Here is a 16592-nt window from a genome sequence, read left to right on the forward strand (position 1 = left end):
GCATAGCAAAGTCTGTATGATATCAAATAGGGTCATTTAATTTCATTAGCTCAGCTAATTTGTACATGTTTGCAATTTCCCTCAATATGGCATTGGTCTTGTTGCTTTGAAAAGCTTGGACATTGTTGTTCAACTTTAATCATCTAAGACTGCAAGGCCTGAGAATTATTGTGTCTGAATCTGCATCGCAAGATTGAAGGAAAGAGTATCTTTGTACTTGTTAAATATCATTAGCTTTCCTCATTCGGACAGGTTCACAACTTTGATGTCTGTTGTTGCTAAGCAATGTCTGTATGATGTGAAATAGGGATATATTAAGTAGACTGTGTGGCCTAATGGATAAGGTGTCTGACTTTGAATCCGAAAATAGTGGTTTTGAGTCCCTTCGTGGTTGTTAAATTTCCTTAGCTCAGCTAATTTGAAGATGTATGCAATTTCCCAAACTAAGGCATTGGTCTTGTTGCTTGGACATTGTTATTCAACTTTAATAATCTTAGACTGCGAGGCCTGAGAAATATTGTGTATGATTCTGCATCGCAAGATTGAGGGAAATAGTCTCTTCGTACTTGTTAAATATCACTAGCTTTCCTCATTTGGACAGGATCACAACTTTGATGTCTACTGTTGCATAGCAAAGTCTGTATGATATCAAATAGGGTCGTTTAATTTCATTAGCTCAGCTAATTTGTACATGTTTGCAATTTCCCTAAATATGGCATTGGTCTTGTTGCTTTGAAAAGCTTGGACATTGTTGTTCAACTTTAATAATCTAAGACTGCAAGGCCTGAGAATTATTGTGTCTGAATCTGCCTCGCAAGATTGAAGGAAAGAGTATCTTTGTACTTGTTAAATATCATTAGCTTTCCTCATTCGGACAGGTTCACAACTTTGATGTCTGTTGTTGCTAAGCAATGTCTGTATGATGTGAAATAGGGATATATTAAGTAGACTGTGTGGCCTAATGGATAAGGTGTCTGACTTTGAATCTGAAAATAGTGGTTTTGAGTCCCTTCGTGGTTGTTAAATTTCCTTAGCTCAGCTAATATGAAGATGTTTGCAATTTCCCAAACTAAGGCATTGGTCTAGTTGCTTGGACATTGTTATTCAACTTTAATAATCTTAGACTGCAAGGCCTGAGAAATATTGTGTCTGATTCTGCATCGCAAGATTGAGGGAAAAGGTCTCTTCTTACTTGTTAAATATCACTAGCTTTCCTCATTTGGACAGGATCACAACTTTGATGTCTACTGTTGCATAGCAAAGTCTGTATGATATCAAATAGGGTCATTTAATTTCATTAGCTCAGCTAATTTGTACATGTTTGCAATTTCCCTAAATATGGCATTGGTCTTGTTGCTTTGAAAAGCTTGGACATTGTTGTTCAACTTTAATAATCTAAGACTGCAAGGCCTGAGAATTATTGTGTCTGAATCTGCATCGCAAGATTGAAGAAAATAGTATCTTTGTACTTGTTAAATATCATTAGCTTTCCTCATTCGGACAGGTTCACAACTTTGATGTCTGTTGTTGCTAAGCAATGTCTGTATGATGTGAAATAGGGATGTATTAAGTAGACTTTGTGGCCTAATGGATAAGGTGTCTGACTTTGAATCTGAAAATTGTGGGTTTTAGTCCCTTCGTGGTTGTTACATATCCTTAGCTCAGCTAATTTGAAGATGTTTGCAATTTCCCAAACTAAGGCATTGGTCTTGTTGCTTGGACATTGTTATTCAACTTTAATAATCTTAGACTGCAAGGCCTGAGAAATATTGTGTATGATTCTTCATCGCAAGATTGAGGGAAATAGTCTCTTCGTACTTGTTAAATATCACTAGCTTTCTTCATTTGGACAGGATCACAACTTTGATGTCTACTGTTGCATAGCAAAGTCTGTATGATATCAAATAGGGTCGTTTAATTTCATTAGCTCAGCTAATTTGTACATGTTTGCAATTTCCCGAAATAAGGCATTGTTCTTGTTGCTTTGAAAAACTTGTACATTATTGTTTAACTTTAATAATCTAAGACTGCAAGGCCTGAGAAATATTGTGTCTGATTCGGCATCGCAAGATTGAGGGAAATAGTATTTTCGTACTTGTAAAATATCACTAGCTGTCCTCATTCGGACAGGTTCACAACTTTGATGTCTGTTGTTGCTAAGCAATGTCTGTATGATGTCAAATAGGGATGTATCACGTAGACTGCGTGGCCTAATGGATAAGGCGTCTGACTTCGAATCATACGATTGAGGGTTCGAGTCCCTTCGTGGTTGTTTAGTTTCATTTAGCTCAGCTAATTTGAAGATGTTTGCAATTTCCCAAACTAAGGCATTGGTCTTGTTGCTTGGACATTGTTATTCAACTTTAATAATCTTAGACTGCAAGGCCTGAGAAATATTGTGTATGATTCTGCATCGCAAGATTGAGGGAAATAGTCTCTTCGTACTTGTTAAATATCACTAGCTTTCCTCATTTGGACAGGATCACAACTTTGATGTCTACTGTTGCATAGCAAAGTCTGTATGATATCAAATAGGGTCGTTTAATTTCATTAGCTCAGCTAATTTGTACATGTTTGCAATTTCCCTAAATATGGCATTGGTCTTGTTGCTTTGAAAAGCTTGGACATTGTTGTTCAACTTTAATAATCTAAGACTGCAAGGCCTGAGAATTATTGTGTCTGAATCTGCATCGCAAGATTGAAGGAAAGAGTATCTTTGTACTTGTTAAATATCATTAGCTTTCCTCATTCGGACAGGTTCACAACTTTGATGTCTGTTGTTGCTAAGCAATGTCTGTATGATGTGAAATAGGGATGTATTAAGTAGACTGTGTGGCCTAATGGATAAGGTGTCTGACTTTGAATCTGAAAGTTGTGGGTTTGAGTCCCTTCATGGTTGTTAAATTTCCTTAGCTCAGCTAATTTGAAGATGTCTGCAATTTCCTGAAATAAGGCATTGTTCTTGTTGCTTTGAAAAACGTGTACATTGTTGTTTAACTTTAATAATCTAAGACTGCAAGGCCTGAGAAATATTGTGTCTGATTCGGCATCGCAAGATTGAGGGACATAGTCTTTTCGTACTTGTAAAATATCACTAGCTGTCCTCATTCGGATAGGTTCACAACTTTGATGTCTGTTGTTGCTAAGCGACGTCTGTTTGATGTTATATCGGAGAATATGGAGTAGCGGGTGTTGCCTCGTGAATAAGGTGTCTGACTTTGAATCTGAAAAATGTGGGTTTGAGTCGCTTCGTGGTTGTTAAATTTCCTTAGCTCAGCTAATTTGAAGATGTTTGCAATTTCCCAAACTAAGGCGTTGGTCTTGTTGCTTTGAAAAGCTTGGACATTGTTGTTCAACTTTAATAATCTAAGACTGCAAGGCCTGAGAATTATTGTGTCTGAATCTGCATCGCAAGATTGAAGAAAAGAGTATCTTTGTACTTGTTAAATATCATTAGCTTTCCTCATTCGGACAGGTTCACAACTTTGATGTCTGTTGTTGCTAAGCAATGTCTGTATGATGTCAAATAGGGATGTATCACGTAGACTGCGTGGCCTAATGGATATCGCAAGATTGAGGGACATAGTCTTTTCGTACTTGTAAAATATCACTAGCTGTCCTCATTCGGATAGGTTCACAACTTTGATGTCTGTTGTTGCTAAGCAACGTCTGTTTGATGTTATATCGGAGAATATGGAGTAGAAGGTGTTGCCTCGTGAATAAGGCGTCTGACTTCGAAACAGAAAATTGGGCTATTGAGGCATTTTCGTGGTCGTTTAATTTCATTAAATCAGCTAATATGGACATGTTTGCAATTTCCCGAAATAAGGCATTGTTCTTGTTGCTTTGAAATGCTAAGACATTGTTATACATCTTTAATAATCTAATATTGCAAGGCCTGAGAATTATTGTGTCTGATTCTGCATCGCAAGATTGAGGGAAAAGGTCTCTTCTTACTTGTTAAATATCACTAGCTTTCCTCATTTGGACAGGATCACAACTTTGATGTCTACTGTTGCATAGCAAAGTCTGTATGATATCAAATAGGGTCGTTTAATTTCATTAGCTCAGCTAATTTGAAGATGTTTGCAATTTCCCGAAATAAGGCATTGTTCTTGTTGCTTTGAAAAACTTGTACATTGTTGTTTAACTTTAATTATCTAAGACTGCAAGGCCTGAGAAATATTGTGTCTGATTCGGCATCGCAAGATTGAGGGACATAGTCTTTTCGTACTTGTAAAACATCACTAGCTGTCCTCATTCGGATAGGTTCACAACTTTGATGTCTGTTGTTGCTAACCAACGTCTGTTTGATGTTATATCGGAGAATATGGAGTAGAAGGTGTTGCCTCGTGAATAAGGCGTCTGACTTCGAAACAGAAAATTGGGCTTTTGAGGCATTTTCGTGGTCGTTTAATTTCATTAAATCAGCTAATATGGACATGTTTGCAATTTCCCGAAATAAGGCATTGTTCTTGTTGCTTTGAAATGCTAAGACATTGTCATTCATCTTTAATAATCTAATATTGCAAGGCCTGAGAATTATTGTGTCTGATTCTGCATCGCAAGATTGAGGGAAAAGGTCTCTTCTTACTTGTTAAATATCACTAGCTTTCCTCATTTGGACAGGATCACAACTTTGATGTCTACTGTTGCATAGCAAAGTCTGTATGATATCAAATAGGGTCGTTTAATTTCATTAGCTCAGCTAATTTGAAGATGTTTGCAATTTCCCGAAATAAGGCATTGTTCTTGTTGCTTTGAAAAACTTGTACATTGTTGTTTAACTTTAATAATCTAACACAGCAAGGCCTGAGAATTATTGTGTCTGAATCTGCATCGCAAGATTGAAGGAAAGAGTATCTTTGTACTTGTTAAATATCATTAGCTTTCCTCATTCGGACAGGTTCACAACTTTGATGTCTGTTGTTGCTAAGCAATGTCTGTATGATGTGAAATAGGGATGTATTAAGTAGACTGTGTGGCCTAATGGATAAGGTGTCTGACTTTGAATCTGAAAATTGTGGGTTTGAGTCCCTTCGTGGTTGTTAAATTTCCTTAGCTCAGCTAATTTGAAGATGTTTGCAATTTCCCGAAATAAGGCGTTGTTCTTGTTGCTTTGAAAAACTTGTACATTGTTGTTTAACTTTAATTATCTAAGACTGCAAGGCCTGAGAAATATTGTGTCTGATTCGGCATCGCAAGATTGAGGGAAAAGGTCTCTTCTTACTTGTTAAATATCACTAGCTTTCCTCATTTGGACAGTCTGTATGACATCAAATAGGGTCGTTTAATTTCATTAGCTCAGCTAATTTGAAGATGTTTGCAATTTCCCGAAATAAGACATTGTTCTTGTTGCTTTGAAAAACTTGTACATTGTTGTTTAACTTTAATAATCTAAGACAGCAAGGCCTGAGAATTATTGTGTCTGAATCTGCATCGCAAGATTGAAGGAAAGAGTATCTTTGTACTTGTTAAATATCATTAGCTTTCCTCAGTCGGACAGGTTCACAACTTTGATGTCTGTTGTTGCTAAGCAATGTCTGTATGATGTGAAATAGGGATGTATTAAGTAGACTGTGTGGCCTAATGGATAAGGTGTCTGACTTTGAATCTGAAAATTGTGGGTTTGAGTCCCTTCGTGGTTGTTAAATTTCCTTAGCTCAGCTAATTTGAAGATGTTTGCAATTTCCTGAAATAAGCCATTGTTCTTGTTGCTTTGAAAAACTTGTACATTGTTGTTTAACTTTAATTATCTAAGACTGCAAGGCCTGAGAAATATTGTGTCTGATTCGGCATCGCAAGATTGAGGGACATAGTCTTTTCGTACTTGTAAAATATCTCTAGCTGTCCTCATTCGGATAGGTTCACAACTTTGATGTCTGTTGTTGCTAAGCAACGTCTGTTTGATGTTATATCGGAGAATATGGAGTAGAAGGTGTTGCCTCGTGAATAAGGCGTCTGACTTCGAAACAGAAAATTGGGCTTTTGAGGCATTTTCGTGGTCGTTTAATTTCATTAAATCAGCTAATATGGACATGTTTGCAATTTCCCGAAATAAGGCATTGTTCTTGTTGCTTTGAAATGCTAAGACATTGTCATTCATCTTTAATAATCTAATATTGCAAGGCCTGAGAATTATTGTGTCTGATTCTGCATCGCAAGATTGAGGGAAAAGGTCTCTTCTTACTTGTTAAATATCACTAGCTTTCCTCATTTGGACAGGATCACAACGTTGATGTCTACTGTTGCATAGCAAAGTCTGTATGATATCAAATAGGGTCGTTTAATTTCATTAGCTCAGCTAATTTGTACATGTTTGCAATTACCCTAAATATGGCATTGGTCTTGTTGCTTTGAAAAGCTTGGACATTGTTGTTCAACTTTAATAATCTAAGACTGCAAGGCCTGAGAATTATTGTGTCTGAATCTGCATCGCAAGATTGAAGAAAAGAGTATCTTTGTACTTGTTAAATATCATTAGCTTTCCTCATTCGGACAGGTTCACAACTTTGATGTCTGTTGTTGCTAAGCAGTGTCTGTATGATGTGAAATAGGGATGTATTAAATAGAATGCGTGGCCTAATGGATAAGGCGCCTGACTTCGAATCAGAAGATTGAGGGTTGGAGTCCCTTCGTGGTTGTTTAGTTTCATTTAGCTCAGCTAATTTGAACATGTTTGCAATTTCCCAAACTAAGGCATTGGTCTTGTTGCTTGGACATTGTTATTCAACTTTAATAATCTTAGACTGCAAGGCCTGAGAATTATTGTGTCTGAATCTGCATCGCAAGATTGAAGGAAAGAGTATCTTTGTACTTGTCAAATATCATTAGCTTTCCTCATTCGGACAGGTTCACAACTTTGATGTCTGTTGTTGCTAAGCAATGTCTGTATGATGTCAAATAGGGATGTATCACATAGACTGCGTGGCCTAATGGATAAGGCGTCTGACTTCGAATCAGAAGATTGAGGGTTCGAGTCCCTTCGTGGTTGTTTAGTTTCATTTAGCTCAGCTAATTTGAACATGTTTGCAATTTCCCAAACTAAGGCATTGGTCTTGTTGCTTGGACATTGTTATTCAACTTTAATAATCTTAGACTGCAAGGCCTGAGAAATATTGTGTATGATTCTGCATCGCAAGATTGAGGGAAATAGTCTCTTCGTACTTGTTAAATATCACTAGCTTTCCTCATTTGGACAGGATCACAACTTTGATGTCTACTGTTGCATAGCAAAGTCTGTATGATATCAAATAGGGTCGTTTAATTTCATTAGCTCAGCTAATTTGTACATGTTTGCAATTTCCCTAAATATGGCATTGGTCTTGTTGCTTTGAAAAGCTTGGACATTGTTGTTCAACTTTAATAATCTAAGACTGCAAGGCCTGAGAATTATTGTGTCTGAATCTGCATCGCAAGATTGAAGGAAAGAGTATCTTTGTACTTGTTAAATATCATTAGCTTTCCTCATTCGGACAGGTTCACAACTTTGATGTCTGTTGTTGCTAAGCAATGTCTGTATGATGTGAAATAGGGATATATTAAGTAGACTGTGTGGCCTAATGGATAAGGTGTCTGACTTTGAATCCGAAAATAGTGGTTTTGAGTCCCTTCGTGGTTGTTCAATTTCCTTAGCTCAGCTAATTTGAAGATGTTTGCAATTTCCCAAACTAAGGCATTGGTCTTGTTGCTTGGACATTGTTATTCAACTTTAATAATCTAAGACTGCAAGGCTTGAGAATTATTGTGTCTGAATCTGCATCGCAAGATTGAAGAAAAGAGTATCTTTGTACTTGTTAAATATCATTAGCTTTCCTCATTCGGACAGGTTCACAACTTTGATGTCTGTTGTTGGTAAGCAATGTCTGTATGATGTCAAATAGGGATGTATCACGTAGACTGCGTGGCCTAATGGATAAGGCGTCTGACTTCGAATCAGAAGATTGAGGGTTTGAGTCCCTTCGTGGTTGTTTAGTTTCATTTAGCTCAGCTAATTTGAAGATGTTTGCAATTTCCCGAAATAAGGCATTGTTCTTGTTGCTTTCAAAAACTTGTACATTGTTGTTTAACTTTAATTATCTAAGACTGCAAGGCCTGAGAAATATTGTGTCTGATTCGGCATCGCAAGATTGAGGGAAAAGGTCTCTTCTTACTTGTTAAATATCACTAGCTTTCCTCATTTGGACAGTCTGTATGACATCAAATAGGGTCGTTTAATTTCATTAGCTCAGCTAATTTGAAGATGTTTGCAATTTCCCGAAATAAGGCATTGTTCTTGTTGCTTTGAAAAACTTGTACATTGTTGTTTAACTTTAATAATCTAAGACAGCAAGGCCTGAGAATTATTGTGTCTGAATCTGCATCGCAAGATTGAAGGAAAGAGTATCTTTGTACTTGTTAAATATCATTAGCTTTCCTCAGTCGGACAGGTTCACAACTTTGATGTCTGTTGTTGCTAAGCAATGTCTGTATGATGTGAAATGGGGATGTATTAAGTAGACTGTGTGGCCTAATGGATAAGGTGTCTGACTTTGAATCTGAAAATTGTGGGTTTGAGTCCCTTCGTGGTTGTTAAATTTCCTTAGCTCAGCTAATTTGAAGATGTTTGCAATTTCCTGAAATAAGCCATTGTTCTTGTTGCTTTGAAAAACTTGTACATTGTTGTTTAACTTTAATTATCTAAGACTGCAAGGCCTGAGAAATATTGTGTCTGATTCGGCATCGCAAGATTGAGGGACATAGTCTTTTCGTACTTGTAAAATATCACTAGCTGTCCTCATTCGGATAGGTTCACAACTTTGATGTCTGTTGTTGCTAAGCAACGTCTGTTTGATGTTATATCGGAGAATATGGAGTAGAAGGTGTTGCCTCGTGAATAAGGCGTCTGACTTCGAAACAGAAAATTGGGCTTTTGAGGCATTTTCGTGGTCGTTTAATTTCATTAAATCAGCTAATATGGACATGTTTGCAATTTCCCGAAATAAGGCATTGTTCTTGTTGCTTTGAAATGCTAAGACATTGTCATTCATCTTTAATAATCTAATATTGCAAGGCCTGAGAATTATTGTGTCTGATTCTGCATCGCAAGATTGAGGGAAAAGGTCTCTTCTTACTTGTTAAATATCACTAGCTTTCCTCATTTGGACAGGATCACAACGTTGATGTCTACTGTTGCATAGCAAAGTCTGTATGATATCAAATAGGGTCGTTTAATTTCATTAGCTCAGCTAATTTGTACATGTTTGCAATTACCCTAAATATGGCATTGGTCTTGTTGCTTTGAAAAGCTTGGACATTGTTGTTCAACTTTAATAATCTAAGACTGCAAGGCCTGAGAATTATTGTGTCTGAATCTGCATCGCAAGATTGAAGAAAAGAGTATCTTTGTACTTGTTAAATATCATTAGCTTTCCTCATTCGGACAGGTTCACAACTTTGATGTCTGTTGTTGCTAAGCAGTGTCTGTATGATGTGAAATAGGGATGTATTAAATAGAATGCGTGGCCTAATGGATAAGGCGCCTGACTTCGAATCAGAAGATTGAGGGTTGGAGTCCCTTCGTGGTTGTTTAGTTTCATTTAGCTCAGCTAATTTGAACATGTTTGCAATTTCCCAAACTAAGGCATTGGTCTTGTTGCTTGGACATTGTTATTCAACTTTAATAATCTTAGACTGCAAGGCCTGAGAATTATTGTGTCTGAATCTGCATCGCAAGATTGAAGGAAAGAGTATCTTTGTACTTGTCAAATATCATTAGCTTTCCTCATTCGGACAGGTTCACAACTTTGATGTCTGTTGTTGCTAAGCAATGTCTGTATGATGTCAAATAGGGATGTATCACATAGACTGCGTGGCCTAATGGATAAGGCGTCTGACTTCGAATCAGAAGATTGAGGGTTCGAGTCCCTTCGTGGTTGTTTAGTTTCATTTAGCTCAGCTAATTTGAACATGTTTGCAATTTCCCAAACTAAGGCATTGGTCTTGTTGCTTGGACATTGTTATTCAACTTTAATAATCTTAGACTGCAAGGCCTGAGAAATATTGTGTATGATTCTGCATCGCAAGATTGAGGGAAATAGTCTCTTCGTACTTGTTAAATATCACTAGCTTTCCTCATTTGGACAGGATCACAACTTTGATGTCTACTGTTGCATAGCAAAGTCTGTATGATATCAAATAGGGTCGTTTAATTTCATTAGCTCAGCTAATTTGTACATGTTTGCAATTTCCCTAAATATGGCATTGGTCTTGTTGCTTTGAAAAGCTTGGACATTGTTGTTCAACTTTAATAATCTAAGACTGCAAGGCCTGAGAATTATTGTGTCTGAATCTGCATCGCAAGATTGAAGGAAAGAGTATCTTTGTACTTGTTAAATATCATTAGCTTTCCTCATTCGGACAGGTTCACAACTTTGATGTCTGTTGTTGCTAAGCAATGTCTGTATGATGTGAAATAGGGATATATTAAGTAGACTGTGTGGCCTAATGGATAAGGTGTCTGACTTTGAATCCGAAAATAGTGGTTTTGAGTCCCTTCGTGGTTGTTCAATTTCCTTAGCTCAGCTAATTTGAAGATGTTTGCAATTTCCCAAACTAAGGCATTGGTCTTGTTGCTTGGACATTGTTATTCAACTTTAATAATCTAAGACTGCAAGGCTTGAGAATTATTGTGTCTGAATCTGCATCGCAAGATTGAAGAAAAGAGTATCTTTGTACTTGTTAAATATCATTAGCTTTCCTCATTCGGACAGGTTCACAACTTTGATGTCTGTTGTTGGTAAGCAATGTCTGTATGATGTCAAATAGGGATGTATCACGTAGACTGCGTGGCCTAATGGATAAGGCGTCTGACTTCGAATCAGAAGATTGAGGGTTTGAGTCCCTTCGTGGTTGTTTAGTTTCATTTAGCTCAGCTAATTTGAAGATGTTTGCAATTTCCCGAAATAAGGCATTGTTCTTGTTGCTTTCAAAAACTTGTACATTGTTGTTTAACTTTAATTATCTAAGACTGCAAGGCCTGAGAAATATTGTGTCTGATTCGGCATCGCAAGATTGAGGGAAAAGGTCTCTTCTTACTTGTTAAATATCACTAGCTTTCCTCATTTGGACAGTCTGTATGACATCAAATAGGGTCGTTTAATTTCATTAGCTCAGCTAATTTGAAGATGTTTGCAATTTCCCGAAATAAGGCATTGTTCTTGTTGCTTTGAAAAACTTGTACATTGTTGTTTAACTTTAATAATCTAAGACAGCAAGGCCTGAGAATTATTGTGTCTGAATCTGCATCGCAAGATTGAAGGAAAGAGTATCTTTGTACTTGTTAAATATCATTAGCTTTCCTCAGTCGGACAGGTTCACAACTTTGATGTCTGTTGTTGCTAAGCAATGTCTGTATGATGTGAAATAGGGATGTATTAAGTAGACTGTGTGGCCTAATGGATAAGGTGTCTGACTTTGAATCTGAAAATTGTGGGTTTGAGTCCCTTCGTGGTTGTTAAATTTCCTTAGCTCAGCTAATTTGAAGATGTTTGCAATTTCCTGAAATAAGCCATTGTTCTTGTTGCTTTGAAAAACTTGTACATTGTTGTTTAACTTTAATTATCTAAGACTGCAAGGCCTGAGAAATATTGTGTCTGATTCGGCATCGCAAGATTGAGGGACATAGTCTTTTCGTACTTGTAAAATATCACTAGCTGTCCTCATTCGGATAGGTTCACAACTTTGATGTCTGTTGTTGCTAAGCAACGTCTGTTTGATGTTATATCGGAGAATATGGAGTAGAAGGTGTTGCCTCGTGAATAAGGCGTCTGACTTCGAAACAGAAAATTGGGCTTTTGAGGCATTTTCGTGGTCGTTTAATTTCATTAAATCAGCTAATATGGACATGTTTGCAATTTCCCGAAATAAGGCATTGTTCTTGTTGCTTTGAAATGCTAAGACATTGTCATTCATCTTTAATAATCTAATATTGCAAGGCCTGAGAATTATTGTGTCTGATTCTGCATCGCAAGATTGAGGGAAAAGGTCTCTTCTTACTTGTTAAATATCACTTGCTTTCCTCATTTGGACAGGATCACAACGTTGATGTCTACTGTTGCATAGCAAAGTCTGTATGATATCAAATAGGGTCGTTTAATTTCATTAGCTCAGCTAATTTGTACATGTTTGCAATTACCCTAAATATGGCATTGGTCTTGTTGCTTTGAAAAGCTTGGACATTGTTGTTCAACTTTAATAATCTAAGACTGCAAGGCCTGAGAATTATTGTGTCTGAATCTGCATCGCAAGATTGAAGAAAAGAGTATCTTTGTACTTGTTAAATATCATTAGCTTTCCTCATTCGGACAGGTTCACAACTTTGATGTCTGTTGTTGCTAAGCAATGTCTGTATGATGTGAAATAGGGATGTATTAAATAGACTGCGTGGCCTAATGGATAAGGCGCCTGACTTCGATTCAGAAGATTGAGGGTTGGAGTCCCTTCGTGGTTGTTTAGTTTCATTTAGCTCAGCTAATTTGAACATGTTTGCAATTTCCCAAACTAAGGCATTGGTCTTGTTGCTTGGACATTGTTATTCAACTTTAATAATCTTAGACTGCAAGGCCTGAGAATTATTGTGTCTGAATCTGCATCGCAAGATTGAAGGAAAGAGTATCTTTGTACTTGTCAAATATCATTAGCTTTCCTCATTCGGACAGGTTCACAACTTTGATGTCTGTTGTTGCTAAGCAATGTCTGTATGATGTCAAATAGGGATGTATCACATAGACTGCGTGGCCTAATGGATAAGGCGTCTGACTTCGAATCAGAAGATTGAGGGTTCGAGTCCCTTTGTGGTTGTTTAGTTTCATTTAGCTCAGCTAATTTGAACATGTTTGCAATTTCCCAAACTAAGGCATTGGTCTTGTTGCTTGGACATTGTTATTCAACTTTAATAATCTTAGACTGCAAGGCCTGAGAAATATTGTGTATGATTCTGCATCGCAAGATTGAGGGAAATAGTCTCTTCGTACTTGTTAAATATCACTAGCTTTCCTCATTTGGACAGGATCACAACTTTGATGTCTACTGTTGCATAGCAAAGTCTGTATGATATCAAATAGGGTCGTTTAATTTCATTAGCTCAGCTAATTTGTACATGTTTGCAATTTCCCTAAATATGGCATTGGTCTTGTTGCTTTGAAAAGCTTGGACATTGTTGTTCAACTTTAATAATCTAAGACTGCAAGGCCTGAGAATTATTGTGTCTGAATCTGCATCGCAAGATTGAAGGAAAGAGTATCTTTGTACTTGTTAAATATCATTAGCTTTCCTCATTCGGACAGGTTCACAACTTTGATGTCTGTTGTTGCTAAGCAATGTCTGTATGATGTGAAATAGGGATATATTAAGTAGACTGTGTGGCCTAATGGATAAGGTGTCTGACTTTGAATCCGAAAATAGTGGTTTTGAGTCCCTTCGTGGTTGTTCAATTTCCTTAGCTCAGCTAATTTGAAGATGTTTGCAATTTCCCAAACTAAGGCATTGGTCTTGTTGCTTGGACATTGTTATTCAACTTTAATAATCTAAGACTGCAAGGCCTGAGAATTATTGTGTCTGAATCTGCATCGCAAGATTGAAGAAAAGAGTATCTTTGTACTTGTTAAATATCATTAGCTTTCCTCATTCGGACAGGTTCACAACTTTGATGTCTGTTGTTGCTAAGCAATGTCTGTATGATGTCAAATAGGGATGTATCACGTAGACTGCGTGGCCTAATGGATAAGGCGTCTGACTTCGAATCAGAAGATTGAGGGTTTGAGTCCCTTCGTGGTTGTTTAGTTTCATTTAGCTCAGCTAATTTGAAGATGTTTGCAATTTCCCGAAATAAGGCATTGTTCTTGTTGCTTTCAAAAACTTGTACATTGTTGTTTAACTTTAATTATCTAAGACTGCAAGGCCTGAGAAATATTGTGTCTGATTCGGCATCGCAAGATTGAGGGAAAAGGTCTCTTCTTACTTGTTAAATATCACTAGCTTTCCTCATTTGGACAGTCTGTATGACATCAAATAGGGTCGTTTAATTTCATTAGCTCAGCTAATTTGAAGATGTTTGCAATTTCCCGAAATAAGGCATTGTTCTTGTTGCTTTGAAAAACTTGTACATTGTTGTTTAACTTTAATAATCTAAGACAGCAAGGCCTGAGAATTATTGTGTCTGAATCTGCATCGCAAGATTGAAGGAAAGAGTATCTTTGTACTTGTTAAATATCATTAGCTTTCCTCAGTCGGACAGGTTCACAACTTTGATGTCTGTTGTTGCTAAGCAATGTCTGTATGATGTGAAATAGGGATGTATTAAGTAGACTGTGTGGCCTAATGGATAAGGTGTCTGACTTTGAATCTGAAAATTGTGGGTTTGAGTCCCTTCGTGGTTGTTAAATTTCCTTAGCTCAGCTAATTTGAAGATGTTTGCAATTTCCTGAAATAAGCCATTGTTCTTGTTGCTTTGAAAAACTTGTACATTGTTGTTTAACTTTAATTATCTAAGACTGCAAGGCCTGAGAAATATTGTGTCTGATTCGGCATCGCAAGATTGAGGGACATAGTCTTTTCGTACTTGTAAAATATCACTAGCTGTCCTCATTCGGATAGGTTCACAACTTTGATGTCTGTTGTTGCTAAGCAACGTCTGTTTGATGTTATATCGGAGAATATGGAGTAGAAGGTGTTTCCTCGTGAATAAGGCGTCTGACTTCGAAACAGAAAATTGGGCTTTTGAGGCATTTTCGTGGTCGTTTAATTTCATTAAATCAGCTAATATGGACATGTTTGCAATTTCCCGAAATAAGGCATTGTTCTTGTTGCTTTGAAATGCTAAGACATTGTCATTCATCTTTAATAATCTAATATTGCAAGGCCTGAGAATTATTGTGTCTGATTCTGCATCGCAAGATTGAGGGAAAAGGTCTCTTCTTACTTGTTAAATATCACTAGCTTTCCTCATTTGGACAGGATCACAACGTTGATGTCTACTGTTGCATAGCAAAGTCTGTATGATATCAAATAGGGTCGTTTAATTTCATTAGCTCAGCTAATTTGTACATGTTTGCAATTACCCTAAATATGGCATTGGTCTTGTTGCTTTGAAAAGCTTGGACATTGTTGTTCAACTTTAATAATCTAAGACTGCAAGGCCTGAGAATTATTGTGTCTGAATCTGCATCGCAAGATTGAAGAAAAGAGTATCTTTGTACTTGTTAAATATCATTAGCTTTCCTCATTCGGACAGGTTCACAACTTTGATGTCTGTTGTTGCTAAGCAATGTCTGTATGATGTGAAATAGGGATGTATTAAATAGAATGCGTGGCCTAATGGATAAGGCGCCTGACTTCGAATCAGAAGATTGAGGGTTTGAGTCCCTTCATGGTTGTTTAGTTTCATTTAGCTCAGCTAATTTGAACATGTTTGCAATTTCCCAAACTAAGGCATTGGTCTTGTTGCTTGGACATTGTTATTCAACTTTAATAATCTATGACTGCAAGGCCTGAGAATTATTGTGTCTGAATCTGCATCGCAAGATTGAAGAAAAGAGTATATCATTAGCTTTCCTCATTTGGACAGGATCACAATTTTGATGTCTACTGTTGCATAGCAAAGTCTGTATGATGTCAAATAGGGATGTATCACGTAGACTGCGTGGCCTAACGGATAAGGCGTCTGACTTCGAATCAGAAGATTGAGGGTTCGAGTCCCTTCGTGGTTGTTTAGTTTCATTTAGCTCAGCTATTTTGAACATGTTTGCAATTTCCCAAACTAAGGCATTGGTCTTGTTGCTTGGACATTGTTATTCATCTTTAATAATTTAATATTGCAAGGCCTGAGAATTATTGTGTCTGATTCTGCATCGCAAGATTGAGGGAAAAGGTCTCTTCTTACTTGTTAAATATCACTAGCTTTCCTCATTTGGACAGGATTACAACTTTGATGTCTACTGTTGCATAGCAAAGTCTGTATGATATCAAATAGGGTCGTTTAATTTCATTAGCTCAGCTAATTTGTACATGTTTGCAATTTCCCTAAATATGGCATTGGTCTTGTTGCTTTGAAAAGCTTGGACATTGTTGTTCAACTTTAATAATCTAAGACTGCAAGGCCTGAGAATTATTGTGTCTGAATCTGCATCGCAAGATTGAAGAAAAGAGTATCTTTGTACTTGTTAAATATCATTAGCTTTCCTCATTCGGACAGGTTCACAACTTTGATGTCTGTTGTTGCTAAGCAATGTCTGTATGATGTGAAATAGGGATGTATTAAGGAGACTGTGTGGCCTAATGGATAAGGTGTCTGACTTTGAATCTGAAAATTGTGGGTTTGAGTCCCTTCGTGGTTGTTAAATTTCCTTAGCTCAGCTATTTTGAAGATGTTTGCAATTTCCCGAAATAAGGCGTTGTTCTTGTTGCTTTGAAAAACTTGTACATTGTTGTTTAACTTTAATAATCTAAGACTGCAAGGCCTGAGAAATATTGTGTCTGATTCGGCATCGCAAGATTGAGGGACATAGTCTTTTCGTACTTGTAAAATATCACTAGCTGTCCTCATTCGGATAGGT

At 37.0% G+C, this 16592-nt stretch overlaps 8 non-coding genes across 8 annotated transcripts; all 8 read left to right on the forward strand.

Moving 5' to 3' along the window:
• Nucleotides 1–2199: 2199 nt before the first annotated feature.
• Nucleotides 2200–2272, forward strand: trnar-ucg. The gene has a single exon. It is a non-coding gene; the product is annotated as a tRNA-Arg (tRNA).
• A 4649-nt stretch (nucleotides 2273–6921) lies between these two features.
• On the forward strand, nucleotides 6922–6994 carry trnar-ucg. The gene has a single exon. It is a non-coding gene; the product is annotated as a tRNA-Arg (tRNA).
• A 903-nt stretch (nucleotides 6995–7897) lies between these two features.
• trnar-ucg lies at nucleotides 7898–7970 on the forward strand. The gene has a single exon. It is a non-coding gene; the product is annotated as a tRNA-Arg (tRNA).
• Nucleotides 7971–9844: 1874 nt separating this feature from the next.
• On the forward strand, nucleotides 9845–9917 carry trnar-ucg. Its single transcript has one exon. It is a non-coding gene; the product is annotated as a tRNA-Arg (tRNA).
• Nucleotides 9918–10820: 903 nt separating this feature from the next.
• Nucleotides 10821–10893, forward strand: trnar-ucg. The gene has a single exon. It is a non-coding gene; the product is annotated as a tRNA-Arg (tRNA).
• Nucleotides 10894–12767: 1874 nt separating this feature from the next.
• Nucleotides 12768–12840, forward strand: trnar-ucg. Its single transcript has one exon. It is a non-coding gene; the product is annotated as a tRNA-Arg (tRNA).
• A 903-nt stretch (nucleotides 12841–13743) lies between these two features.
• trnar-ucg lies at nucleotides 13744–13816 on the forward strand. The gene has a single exon. It is a non-coding gene; the product is annotated as a tRNA-Arg (tRNA).
• A 1857-nt stretch (nucleotides 13817–15673) lies between these two features.
• On the forward strand, nucleotides 15674–15746 carry trnar-ucg. Its single transcript has one exon. It is a non-coding gene; the product is annotated as a tRNA-Arg (tRNA).
• Nucleotides 15747–16592: the final 846 nt, after the last annotated feature.

Source organism: Oncorhynchus mykiss, unplaced genomic scaffold (assembly GCF_013265735.2).
Source record: "Oncorhynchus mykiss isolate Arlee unplaced genomic scaffold, USDA_OmykA_1.1 un_scaffold_234, whole genome shotgun sequence".
Lineage (NCBI taxonomy): Eukaryota > Metazoa > Chordata > Actinopteri > Salmoniformes > Salmonidae > Oncorhynchus > Oncorhynchus mykiss.